Below are 12,272 nucleotides of genomic sequence, written 5' to 3' on the forward strand. Positions count from 1 at the left end.
TGGAGTCCCTTTTCTTTCCTCTATTGTTCTCTTAATTGTTACTTCAAAACAATTAGCTGGGCATTCATATGCAAATGAATGCAAATGTACAGGGGATTGGGTGTGAGAGAATACCACCACTCGTTAATTTCCACTTCAAGGTCTGCTGGTAGGAACAACAAAATTGCTTAACAATGTATTTTTCCTGGGCCGTAAAGGGTGAAATCGAAAAGATTCCAGTGTCCTGCTGGCTCGGCAATTGTTAAGATTCTGCTGTTTCCTGGTAAGATTTTTATTTATTTATTTATTTACTTATTTGGGTCTAGAGACTGTATTAGCCTTGTAACCCTAAGCTGCCCCTGCCCTTGTTCATTTATGCTCAAGGCTGTGCCTCATAATTTGGATATAATCCTGATTAGGATAAAAAGTAAATTATTAATATTACTGCTATTAATGTGATTCATTAAGGGATAAAATCTCTCCCATGAATGAATTCCTCATGTCTCTGACAGTATAAGACTTTTATAATTTATGAAAGAGTATGGTTTATTGCATTGAAACCTTAGAAGAAAGATACACTGACTGATAGACTGGGACTAGGGATGAATCCTAGAGAGACTTTGCTAGTTGCAAAGATAAATCTCATCTCTTTTGGAGCAGTTGTATTTATCGTATAAATCTGCATTCCCTTTCAGGCTGTATAGTGAAACTCTTTATGAAAAATAGTTGGTTATTCAGCATTCAGATCTGCTTTACAAAGATAAATACCTTAGCTTTTCATATGCAATTAATACACAGAAACCAATTAAAAGACCAAATCCTGTAGTCATTAGGTAGGAAAAATTCAGAACCACAGACTGTCCTGAGCAAGAAAACCCACAGCACAGCAGGAAAACTCCATCACTCATATGTGACTCTCCTACCTGGATCCCTACAAGGGGAAAAGTTGCCTCTAGGAGGTGTAACTTTAGAAAGATATTTCTGAGTCTGTGGGAAGAAGTGATTAACTTTTCACTCCACAATTACTTCTTTTTTTACATTACCTCAGTGTTCTTCCACTTTCATCTCTGAAAATCATCTACACAGCAATAAGGGACCACAGTATTTACCCCTCAGGGCAGGCGGTGTCCTTGTTATGCAGTGTTATTCCCATGTTTCACCAGGCACATTCCTCGTGGAAAAGAGAGACATCTGCTAGGTGGTGGGAGCTGACTTGAATTCCCTGCTCCATAACTTGTCAAGGGATGGTGTGCTGACTGCTAAGGCATGGACATGAAGTTCTGGTTAGATGTATAAACGCTACTGGAGTCAGTGAAGTCAGATGATTGCATGCTTTTGTTCAGACCTTAATTGTCCTTTGTCTTGGCTTCCTCCTCCTAGATGGGCTAGCAGTACTGCCCTCACAGTGCTGTTGTGAGAATAAACACATTTAAGACTGGGAGGGACTTGGGCTCAGCTATGATAGGAACTATATAAATACTTGGAACAGAGAGGCACTGCTATTTATACTGCAGTATAAACAAACAGTAACAAGGCAGCTATGACTGGTTTGGGGAATCTTATCTGGCCCTGGGAGTAACACAGGACCATATTCAAATTGTGGCTAACAATGCACACCAGAGGAGAAAACCTTGTTCACCTGCAGAGGTGGCAATTAGAAAGGGGAAGACTCCTCCTCTGTCACCTCCAGATCCTCTCTACAGAAGAGTGGATACTGTCAGCAGTAATTTGGATGGCTGCCCCCAAGGCTTCAGAAGAGGTGCTTCAAGGGAAAAAGGGATGATGAGTCTTCTTACCTTCCTGCCTTTCCTCCATGTGTCCTCTATGACCAGTACTCTATTTAAATCAGCTTTTTTTTTTTTTTTTCACTCCTTGAGCATATCCATTTATGATGATTTAACCTTAGGCACAGACTTAAAGGTTTTGCCCAAAACTAATATACAAATTTCAGAAGGGATCTTTAACCATAATACTTCTATTTTCCCCTCCTTAAAACTTGGGGAAATTGAAATATCTGTCTTCATTACAACATAAGCACCTGTGGAAACTTGGAACGTACTGATATATCCCCTTATAGGAAGAATTAATGTCTCATCCCAGCAGACTATGCCCTTGCTGATACCTGCTCATACTTCACCAACCAATATATTCTATCTTCATATGTGGTTGAAATAGAGCAGATTTCTAGAACTTAAAGAGGAAAATAAAACACATTCATCTTCCAATAAACACACAGAAAGTTATTATTAGCCACTGAGCTAATAGTAAAACATCCTGAAATAAAAGGATGATTTGAACAGGTGAGGTTTTAAAACATGTTTTACCCTGAAGTTTCCAGCAAAGTTTTTTCTTTAACAAGTTGTCAGAGACCTTTGCCTTTTGCTTTATAAGGCTGACAGTTACAACTTGAAAGTTCAAGGAATATTTTTAGTGGAAACAAGAGATAGATGCTGGCAGGGTGTTTTAACAATGGTCTGTTTGTTTTGGTAACAAGATTCAAAGAATGCATTATTTATAATGCTCTGATATGCACATATGGCTCTGGCTGTATGCAGCAACAGAAGTGATTTCTTATAATCTGTCTGCACAACACTCCCAGGTGCTGCCAGGGCTGGAATTTCAAAGCAAAGTAGGTAGAAGGAGTTCCTCCCTAGACTGCTCATCCCCACCCCATTCCCTCTCTTCCTTCTCTGTCAGCACAGCTGTTTATGCTAGATTTTCAGACAGATCAGGGAATCAGTCCAGCCTGAAACTCACTTGGACTGTAAAATCCTCAAACAACCCAACAAGTTTAAATACTTAAATTGTTATGCTCATGATGTTTGCAGGATGAGTGTGCCACATATAGTGTGCTCCTTTAAGAGACTTCATTGTTGTCTTTTCTTCACATATTCCTTTAGTCTAAAACTTACAATAAATTCCCTAGCTCTACTTACTCTAGTACTACTACTCCTATCCTTGCTCATTACACTCAGTAACATTATCTTATATCTCTATTTTAGTATATACATGCATGTCAGCAGTAGAATTGTTATGTGGTATGTGGTATTTACCAAAAAATTATATAAAATGTATATATTACAAACGTACATATAGAAATTTATAAACATAGACATATGTACTAGGATCAGAATAATGTCTTGTGGTCGTTACATGTAGCACAAAATATGAGTGTGCACAGTATAATGAAGTGTTTCTTAGGCTCCATAGTTCCTTTTGCTCTCTGGTCTCAGGAATGGCTGATGGAATTTGGACAAAAAAAATCCACTGTTTTGAGTCTTTCCTCCTGTATGCTTTTAGCACTTTGAGGATTTATCAGATAGGATCATATTCAGATGCTGAAAATTCCGGTAAACACCAAATACCTCGTGTTTTCCACTAACCAGTGAAAGCCTTAGGTACTAAGAAATATCCAGGCAGTAGGAAACAACTTTAGAATTTCTTCAAAGAGTCCAGAAATTTCCTGAGCTAGTGATCTGCTTCAGGGATGGCTGATACTTCAAAACTTGCTGCAGAAGCCCAAAGCTTTTGTTACTAGCCAGCAATGCAGCTGTGACTGCCTACTCTGTGTGTTTCACAGCTGAGAAAGGAAGCCTGAACCAGTCTCTTTCCACTTCTGTACTTGGCTCCTGTGATGGGGTCTAGAACAATGTTTCTTTATGTTCTTTGCTCTTATCAGCAAACTATTGCCAGGTGTTCACAGACAGATGTCCCAATTTTGAATTGCCTGGTACATCAATATAAAGCATAAGGGCATTTTGAATAAATCTAGTCTCTTCCAGGCAGGTAGCTGTGATGAAGCTCCTGATGAGTAAAAAGGAGTGGTAAAAATTTAAAAGAGGAAATATTCCCGTCTATCAAAGCCTTGGCTCTAGCATAATATATATCTTGGTTTTATGCAGTATAGATAAATAGAACACAAATAGTGTTATCCCATTGCCAACATCAAAGCATGCATATTTCAGAAAGGGAAAGTATGATTAGAACATGATTCAAGGCATAAAGCTTCTCATATCTTTGCAAAAAAATGCATATATGTGTGTATATATTTATATTTAAATATATATTAATGAGTACACTTTGTAAAGCTCAGATCTCTTTAGTGTGTTCCAATGTCCTTTCTTTTATGTATTATTCCCCCCATTAAGGACATAATTCTTTTTGTAGCAGACAAAATCCCCTACTAGCCTTTCTCCTTGCTAATCTTTCTACATTTTTCCTTATCTCTTCCTTAGCGCCTATTGTCTGATTGTGCCTCTTACACAGGCCTTCACTCAAGGTTAGTGAAATTAAACATTAGCTGGCTCAATAGGTAGCTAGTAACAGTAGTTTATCTACCAAGATAAGCATGCAGGTTTTGGATGTCTCAAGTTTCTTCTTTTCCATTTTCATTATTTTAAGACATTGTTATTTGAGGAGTTAGTGACCCATCTCCTTTAATGTTGCTTACTGGCAGTTCCCCTATATAAGACGCTGTGATAATTTCTACACTGTCAAGTTGCAGCTAAAATAGCTTTAATACATCGCTTTCTGGAGCAAGAGGCCATACTTGTTTCAGAATGTTTCATATTGTTTCACTTCTAGTAGCTTATACAAACTGGAAATCCCGTGTTCATCTTGTGTGCTGCAAGATATTTACTCTCTGAAATGTAGCCTAAGGAATCAAAGCAGCAAGGCAATTTGGGGACAATACTGTAGGCTTCACTCTGTTACCAAGGCAAGGGAGAGAAAAGTAGATTTGCCATGTATCTTTATGAAGATAGAAAGAGCAGAATGTTGCCAGGATATTTGTAGCTGAAGCATTATAATTGGAGGAATGGATGTTAAGCCTGGTCAGAGACCGAACGGATTCATATAAAATAGAGATGTCTGTGTTATTCCACTAGTCCGTGTGTTTTATGAAAGGGATGATCAGACAGTGGTTGCTTCCCTTCCATGTGACACCCTAAGAGGTCAAACATGGGAGTTTTGTACCCTCCCCTTCTAAGCTAGTTATTACAAAGCAAACCTACATCCCAGGCAAATATAGATATTTTTAATTTTTCCACAAAAAACAGGGTCTCAAAGAGCTGGTGGCTGGACTTGTGCCTCAAGCTTTGTCTGAAACCCTTCTTTTAACAGGATTACTTCAAAAAGATATTCACCACGTTGGAAAACCTGATTAGGAGCTGCTGCTGTGATCCCAAGCTTCCAGATCCTGGCAGTCAAAGAGAAGACACAGATGTGACACTCAAGTGCTCAGGATAAACACAGCCCTTTTCAAAACAGCAATCTTCTTCTACAATTTAAATAGGGTTTGTTTAAACCCTATTTAAGTAGACTTGGTCCAGAGCTAGTGCTTGGGATAAAGTATCCTTGTCTAAGACAGTCTTTTCTTTTGTGCACAGTCAATAAGAAGTGCAGACATCATTAGGACATCAGACATCTCTGATGAGATGTGACTGGTTACATTGTGTGAGGCAGACAGTCGTGACTGCCTTTTGCAGAAAGACTTTTCACGGTTCTGAGTGACCACTCCCCGGTGCCAGCAGCTCACTGCCAGCCTTCTGCAGCTCAGCAATCAAATAAACAAATCTGCCTCCTATCCTCCAGCTCCTACAGCTCATAGCACAACAAAAGGGTGCCTGGGGACTACTAGAACATGTTATGTCCTGGGACATTGGCCTCTGCTACCAACTAATGCTGTTTTCCACACAGAAGCTGGTACTCAACTTTGACACACACTGCAATTTTTCACTGTAAACCTGCACTATTTGTTGCTGCTTAGTCACTGCAGATGAATCTATTGAAATCTTAGCAGTATTTTTGGATATTTCTTCATTTTGTGGTATTTCCTAGATTCTGGTATTTAGTGTGGGTGCTACTAAAAGCCCGTTGTGCAGTGGGCCGGAGGCTTTCTCTACAATAGCATGTGAATTTTAACAACTGAAGCTGTCACTTATTTTTCCCACCAGCGTAGCTGGAACAGGTCTCAGGTCATGATAACTACTCATCGAAAAAAAGTTCCCATGGTTCAGTTAACGCAAAACCAGAATTCAGCATCTGAGCTATTCCCCCATTTTGGAGGCCTTTTCCAATATTACTTAACAGGCTGCTGTAAATCAGCTCTAATTTACTATTTTATTACAGTTCTTTGCTTCTCATCGAGGTCTAATTTTCACAATCCATCTCCTTTTTCTTCAGTTGCTATAGCATGCATCATCACATCACAATTTGGGGGCTTTCTCCAATCATTGTTCCTTATTGTACTCTTTTCCTGTTAGAATCCATCTCATGAGCCTTTTCATCCAACAAATTGACACCTCAGCCCTGAATCACAGCCCTGAATTTACAGTGACATGAGTTACTGTTTTAAGGTCTGTTTTCTTAAAACCAAACTAATTCTGCACCCTGTAATCCCTCTCAGGAACTAGCTACCCATTACGCTGTCCTGTGACACAATATACTCTAGTAAAACTTCAAAGAGTAGGGGGAAGAACCCTGGGAAAAGATAACGAGGGACCTTTGTTAAATAGAGTGTTTTTGCATCCATCTTATTGCAGGCAAAAGTATGATAATCCACAATACTATAGCTTTCATGTGCTGGGGCACAGTGCCAGCGTTGCAACTGCTGCAGAAGGTAGGAACAAAGAAGGAAGAAAAGGAGTTGTGCTGTAGGGGGAAAAGGAGGAATGGAGAAAAAAATAAAATAAATTTTGCATTCATGGAATGATTGTGACACGATCATAATAATTTGGAAATAATTATATTTGTTATCAGTCAACATAATTTCCTGCAGTTCTACACACAACGTCATTTTCCTTTTCCAGCAGTCAGGCTGAACAAACGGTTCTGTTCTTGTTATTATTTTAGTTTGAAGCAGAGTAATGTTGGTTGAACTAATAGTATAAACACAAGGATATCACTTAGAGATGCCTGAAGATTGGCATTTAGCCTATTGTTTCCTAATACACTGCAACCATATTTTTTCATTCTCATTTCTTTCCCTTGTGTTTTGCCGAAAAATACCATCCATGGTGCTGTGGTATTGTAAGGACAAACACTGCAATATGGTTAAAGTCTGAGTCTAAGTTATTATCCAGAGCCCATTACTGTAGTATTGGAGTGCATAAGAGAGACTATTTATGACTATTTATGATGAAAGAAAAATAACACAAAGGCAGTATCATGCTGTTTATTTTAATGCTGTAGGGTAGAATTCTGTGTATGACATTTTTAAAATGACCGATGGATTTTAACTTACAGTTTAGGAGAGAGGATGCAGGCCTCTTGCTGGCGTGTGACTTTCTTCCACCAAACAAATCTGTGACTCCCCAGAGGGCCTGTTATGTCCTTGGAGAGGAAAGTCATGTTACCTTCAGCTTTTCTTAGAAGCCTGGTTGGAGAAAGAGGCCAACTTCACCCTGGGCCATTCATGTCTCATATGACTTTTGCCATAGGATATGGAGCCTGTTCCCTCCTTCAGCAGGCACTCTTCAAATGAGACTTTTGAGGTGCTACAAGTTCTCTCTAGCATATTTCTCTCTTGCTGGATGTCATGAACTTACACTAAGAGAGACTCACATAAACAAAGAGGAAACTTCACACCATTTATTCTGTTGCTATAAGGCAGTACACCAAGCTAAAAGAGAGTCCTGCTGGACACGAGCATGCAGCTCATTAATATAACTGGATTAGAATTTGGTCCTTTATGCTTGCTATAGCTGCGTTCCAGTTGGCTTTTATTGTTTCTGAAATATTTTGCATTGTCATATGAAATGATTAATATATAAACATGAGAGAAACAAAGACAATGCTAGAGGATTTCTAGGGGGTTTACTGGAAACTGAGTACAGGAAAATGAGTGCTGGAAAACACACATAAATAAAAACAGGCTTATTTATAACAGCTAGAAAAAGAGGGAAACCAGTTCCAGGTCTTTTGTTACTTCTCTCTCTAATATAGGTCAGATAAGGAATTTACACATATGCATCTCAAATTTGGTTTTCCATATGCAGATGAGAGAAGTATGCAGTCTTTTTTTGCTGAGACATTGTGAAAGGTAACAGTATAGGAGGTTACAAGAAGTGTGATGCGAGGATCTTTGCTGGATATAGACTCATACAACATCTTTTATTAGGGATGTGGGAGAAGAAGAGTAGCCTGCTGATTGCATTCACAGGTTTTATTAAATTAGGAGAATTGGAATCTCAAGAGGCTAAAAAGTGGCAAAAAATTATTCAACTTGGCAAAAGTCATATGGGATAAGTTTTACAGAAAAAGTAAAATCCTTAATTTAAGGTAAAATCCATCACAGTTTTAAGGAGATTAGAGACTCATGTTTTTACGGTATGACCTTTAAATTTATGGTACTTTGGAGACCTGTCATCTATGGGAAACCATTCAACTATGCTGTTGATTTTTAAGACTGTAGTCTTCTTTAAAAACTCTTCTATGAAGGCTTGGAGTAGTGTGTAAGAAGTTTCTGTTCCAGCCAGCTTCTTTCCCTTTAGTCTCATTTCAAAGTCACATTGATGAGAACAAAGGAAGTTTCTCAAGCAAGAAGTACTGCAAACAAGTTAATGAGAGAGCTTTCTATTAGCCAAATTGGCAGCTTTTTTACAGGGATGTAGCTGCTTCTATGAAACAGGCTCAATAGTATCTACTACTAGATATTATTTCTTTAGTAATTGTCATTACACAAATATAGATACATAAAGTGTAAGAAATATCTAAGGATGGCTAAATATGCATAGTTATGGATAAATTTCAAAAGTTTGTTGTGTGACTGGAGGAACTGTGGCACTACCTAAAATTTATGCACTAATTATAGGCTTTTAATATTTTATCAGTCAATGGACATTCCACTTAGAGGCTGATTTACAGATAGTCTGAGCACCCCATAGCTCCAATTGAACACAGTAGGACCTGGAGATCTCCACAAATCAGAGACCTTCCTCCTCCGATTTGGAAATTGGTGAGAACCAAGTGGCCGCTAACGCTGCCAAACTTGGGCAGAGGAAGGTGTATGTATGTAGTGTGCCTTTGGGAGGACTGAAAAGGCATTAGGTAGCCATTTGAACAGGAACAACATTTGAAGTTTTGCAGCCTTACTGCCAAAGAGTTACAAGGGTAAAGAAGCTTCATGTTCTAGAGCTGAAGTTGTTGATCTGTGCGTTGCAGTATAGATTGTTGTCTCTACAGTCAACAGTTGAACTAGGTGATCAGTGTTGTTGTGTTGATATCCTTGTGTTTATATGAAACAGATCCATGGAGAGCATGAAGCAGTGTTCTCCCCCAGTGTGATAAGGCATGTTTCTGTGAATGCTGGGTTGTTCTCTTATCTGTGTTGCTCTTGGAGTATTTCTTTACATAGAGGATGGAGATTGGAATGATCATACACAGAGGATCATGAGTTATGATGAATATGAATATTTTTCTAATCTGTTAGTTTGCTCAGTACTACTCTAAATAAAACTATTAATAAGTAGTTAAGATTTGCATAGCTTAATAAGCATCAAAAAATGTATATCTATATATCTTTCTTTACAAAATTTTTAAGGGTTTGTATACCTCCCATGACTGCCCATTGTTTCCATTTTATACCATATTATGGATTGCCCTGCAATCTGCTGGTCCCCGTATCTGTCGCTGACACTCACTGAGACTTTTCTCCTCCACGTGGAGACAGGAACAAATGTACAGACTTATTACCCACTCAGACTGGATCAACAAGGCCCTTATTTTCTCAGCTTAACAGCCCAGTGCATTTGCCTTTCTGTTGCATTTCAAGGACCATGCTGAGGTGGAAGGTGGAGGGCAGCAGTTCTTAACAAGCTGAATGGTTATTCCCTGGGGCATTGAAGGGACCCTCAGGCTTCAAGAGGAGCTCCTCCACTGTCTCATCGAAAAGGGGCTTTTATCACCTTTTTCAGCACTGGAAAAAAACTAGATACAGATTAAGAAATCCACAGTGAAAGGGCCTTAGATGGTTTATTAAGGTTCTTTTTTTTATTATTAGGTTCTTTTCCATATTGCTAAAACTCTTCTTGATGGATGCTGTGCTCAGTATCATGTTCTGCTCATGTTAGCCATGTGCAGCAGCAGCAGGATCACAGGGAGGCAGGACCATGGACACAGGATAGGTTCCATGTGGTGACATGACCATAACACTCAGAAAGATTATAGCAGATATCTTTCTACTTGGCCACTTTTGTTTTATTTATAACCAGTATAACTAATAATACACCGTGTGTTTGCCTCTGAACTGTTTGCCTTTCTTCCAAAGCCAGTTGTGGGTTTCAGATGGAGCAATGAACAGCTAGGAGCCAAGAGAGGTGGAATAACTGCTTGAATAGAGATAGAAGACCCTGAAGATAGATGAGTGGATTTACAGAACTTTAAAGCAGTACTTTAGAATTAAATTCTCCTTTTGGCTCTGAATCCTTTGGAAAAATATGATACTGTACACCTGTAGTTTTGAGATAGATGCAGGAAAATTTAAAATTTGCTAAGTAAGAGGTTACAGACAGTTTGCAGGTGTAGCAATAATGGCTAAGAGTCTAGAAACCTGAAGGGAAACAACTGTGACTGGATTTAGGAAAAAACTCAAGCATTCTAAGGCAAGGAAGTAGGTGTTCTTAAGTAAGAATTGAGAGACTTGTCTTTGATTTATGGATTTATGTATCCTAACAATTGTTCCCTTTCATTCTTGATAATTTAAGATAATTTTTTAATGCACCTTCCAGTAGCATGCAAATGATGTAGTCTTGAATGCAATTGTATTATAAAACAAAGCAAGGACCATCTGAACTAAAATTAATGCACAGTATTAAATCGGGTACTTAATCACTCATTTTAGTTTGATTTACTGGAGCAATTGTGTTCTTGTTATATATTACTGAAAAAATTTAACAATACACAACATGTCTCTGAATACCATGATATTTAGATGTGCTTTAAGAGGCAGTTAGATCATTCTGATTCTTGAAAACCCAATAGCACTATTTGATTTGCATATTAAAACACCCCCTTCTCCTCTGGAACTAAAATGCACCCATACTCTGCCCAATGAAGTAGCAAGCTGTGCATTAGTTTCCCATGTAAAAGGCTTTTAAAAGTACAAGTGAAATTAATTTCAGCTGGCTACAATTGTTTTTTAAAAAAATGCTAAAATACTTTTTACTGGAAGACTAAAAAATCTCTCTGTGAAAGGAGTTGATACATTTTGTGTATGTTACTGCTCTATCTTCATTTGGAGATAAATTATCCCATTATTCTCTTTGCTCTCCTACTTGCAAATTAAGTTGTCATTCAACAACTCATAAAGAGCCAAGTTGCACGATCCATAAGAACAAATAATGCAGCTCATCTTTTTTTTCCTTAATACTGTCTTTTATATGTTTGGTTTTTAGTCTTTGTATCTGACTTTATATTGGAAAGATGCTTATAATTTTTTTTTTCCTAATAGCTGGACATCATTTAAATGCTATTGACAGTAAATACATTTTTCAAGAAAAAAACACAAAATATTTTCTAAGATCCTACTTAAAAAAAAAACCCCACATTTTTTTGGTACGAATGTTTTGACTTCTATTGGTTTTCTCAGAAGAATGTGAGTTCCGGAAGAAAAAAGAAATGTGAACATTACTTTTCCAAATTAGTATACAAAGAGAGTATCCAAATCCCTTTGATGTATTTTGTTTTTACATCACTCAACCCTGATATTTCAAGTCCAAACAAAATCACTATTTTCAAAATAATGATACAATAATGCAAAATTATTTTTAGTAATTTTTTTCTATAAAACTTTGAGCTGGGAATTTGCATGAAAACTCACTAGCAGTCTCTAAGAAACTGTTTTGGATGTTTCTGCATTAACTAGTCGCATTTGGAAGTAACCTCTTGAATTACATCAATGAAATTTTTATCTGTGTAAGAAGTTCTTAGAAACATTCATATTTTCACTGGAATTTATTTTTCATCAAGTAGACCTGAAGGAAGGTTCAGCTCAAAGTACTGGGAAAGATCTTTCTCGAAGCTTTCTGCTCTCTGCTCAAGCTAAATTTCACAAGACTGATTTGCTGGAAATCAGTGAATACAAGTAGAGCAATGTTACAGTTCTGCACTTCACCTGAGTTAAACAAGGTTTAGAAACCAAGATAGATATAAATGAATATATCTCATGGTGTTAGTATTAGATCAAGGCTGTGGTCTTGCTTCCTCACTGCTCAATGTATAAGGGTCTGTGAGGCTTGCAGTGCTAACTGCACGAAATGAGAGCAAAGCATAGGCAAAAGTGACCCAGTGTTTCA

General features: G+C 37.9%; 1 long non-coding RNA gene across 1 annotated transcript in view; it reads left to right on the plus strand.

The window, feature by feature from the left end:
* Nucleotides 1-12,272, plus strand: part of LOC131578580 (uncharacterized) — a 58,201-nt gene that overhangs the window by 11,922 nt on the left and 34,007 nt on the right. Inside the window, exon 3 of the long non-coding RNA XR_009277532.1 lies at nucleotides 198-262. This is a non-coding gene — a long non-coding RNA (uncharacterized LOC131578580). The remainder of the gene's footprint in view (nucleotides 1-197; nucleotides 263-12,272) is intronic.

This window comes from Poecile atricapillus, chromosome 4 (assembly GCF_030490865.1).
Source record: "Poecile atricapillus isolate bPoeAtr1 chromosome 4, bPoeAtr1.hap1, whole genome shotgun sequence".
Classification (NCBI taxonomy): domain Eukaryota; kingdom Metazoa; phylum Chordata; class Aves; order Passeriformes; family Paridae; genus Poecile; species Poecile atricapillus.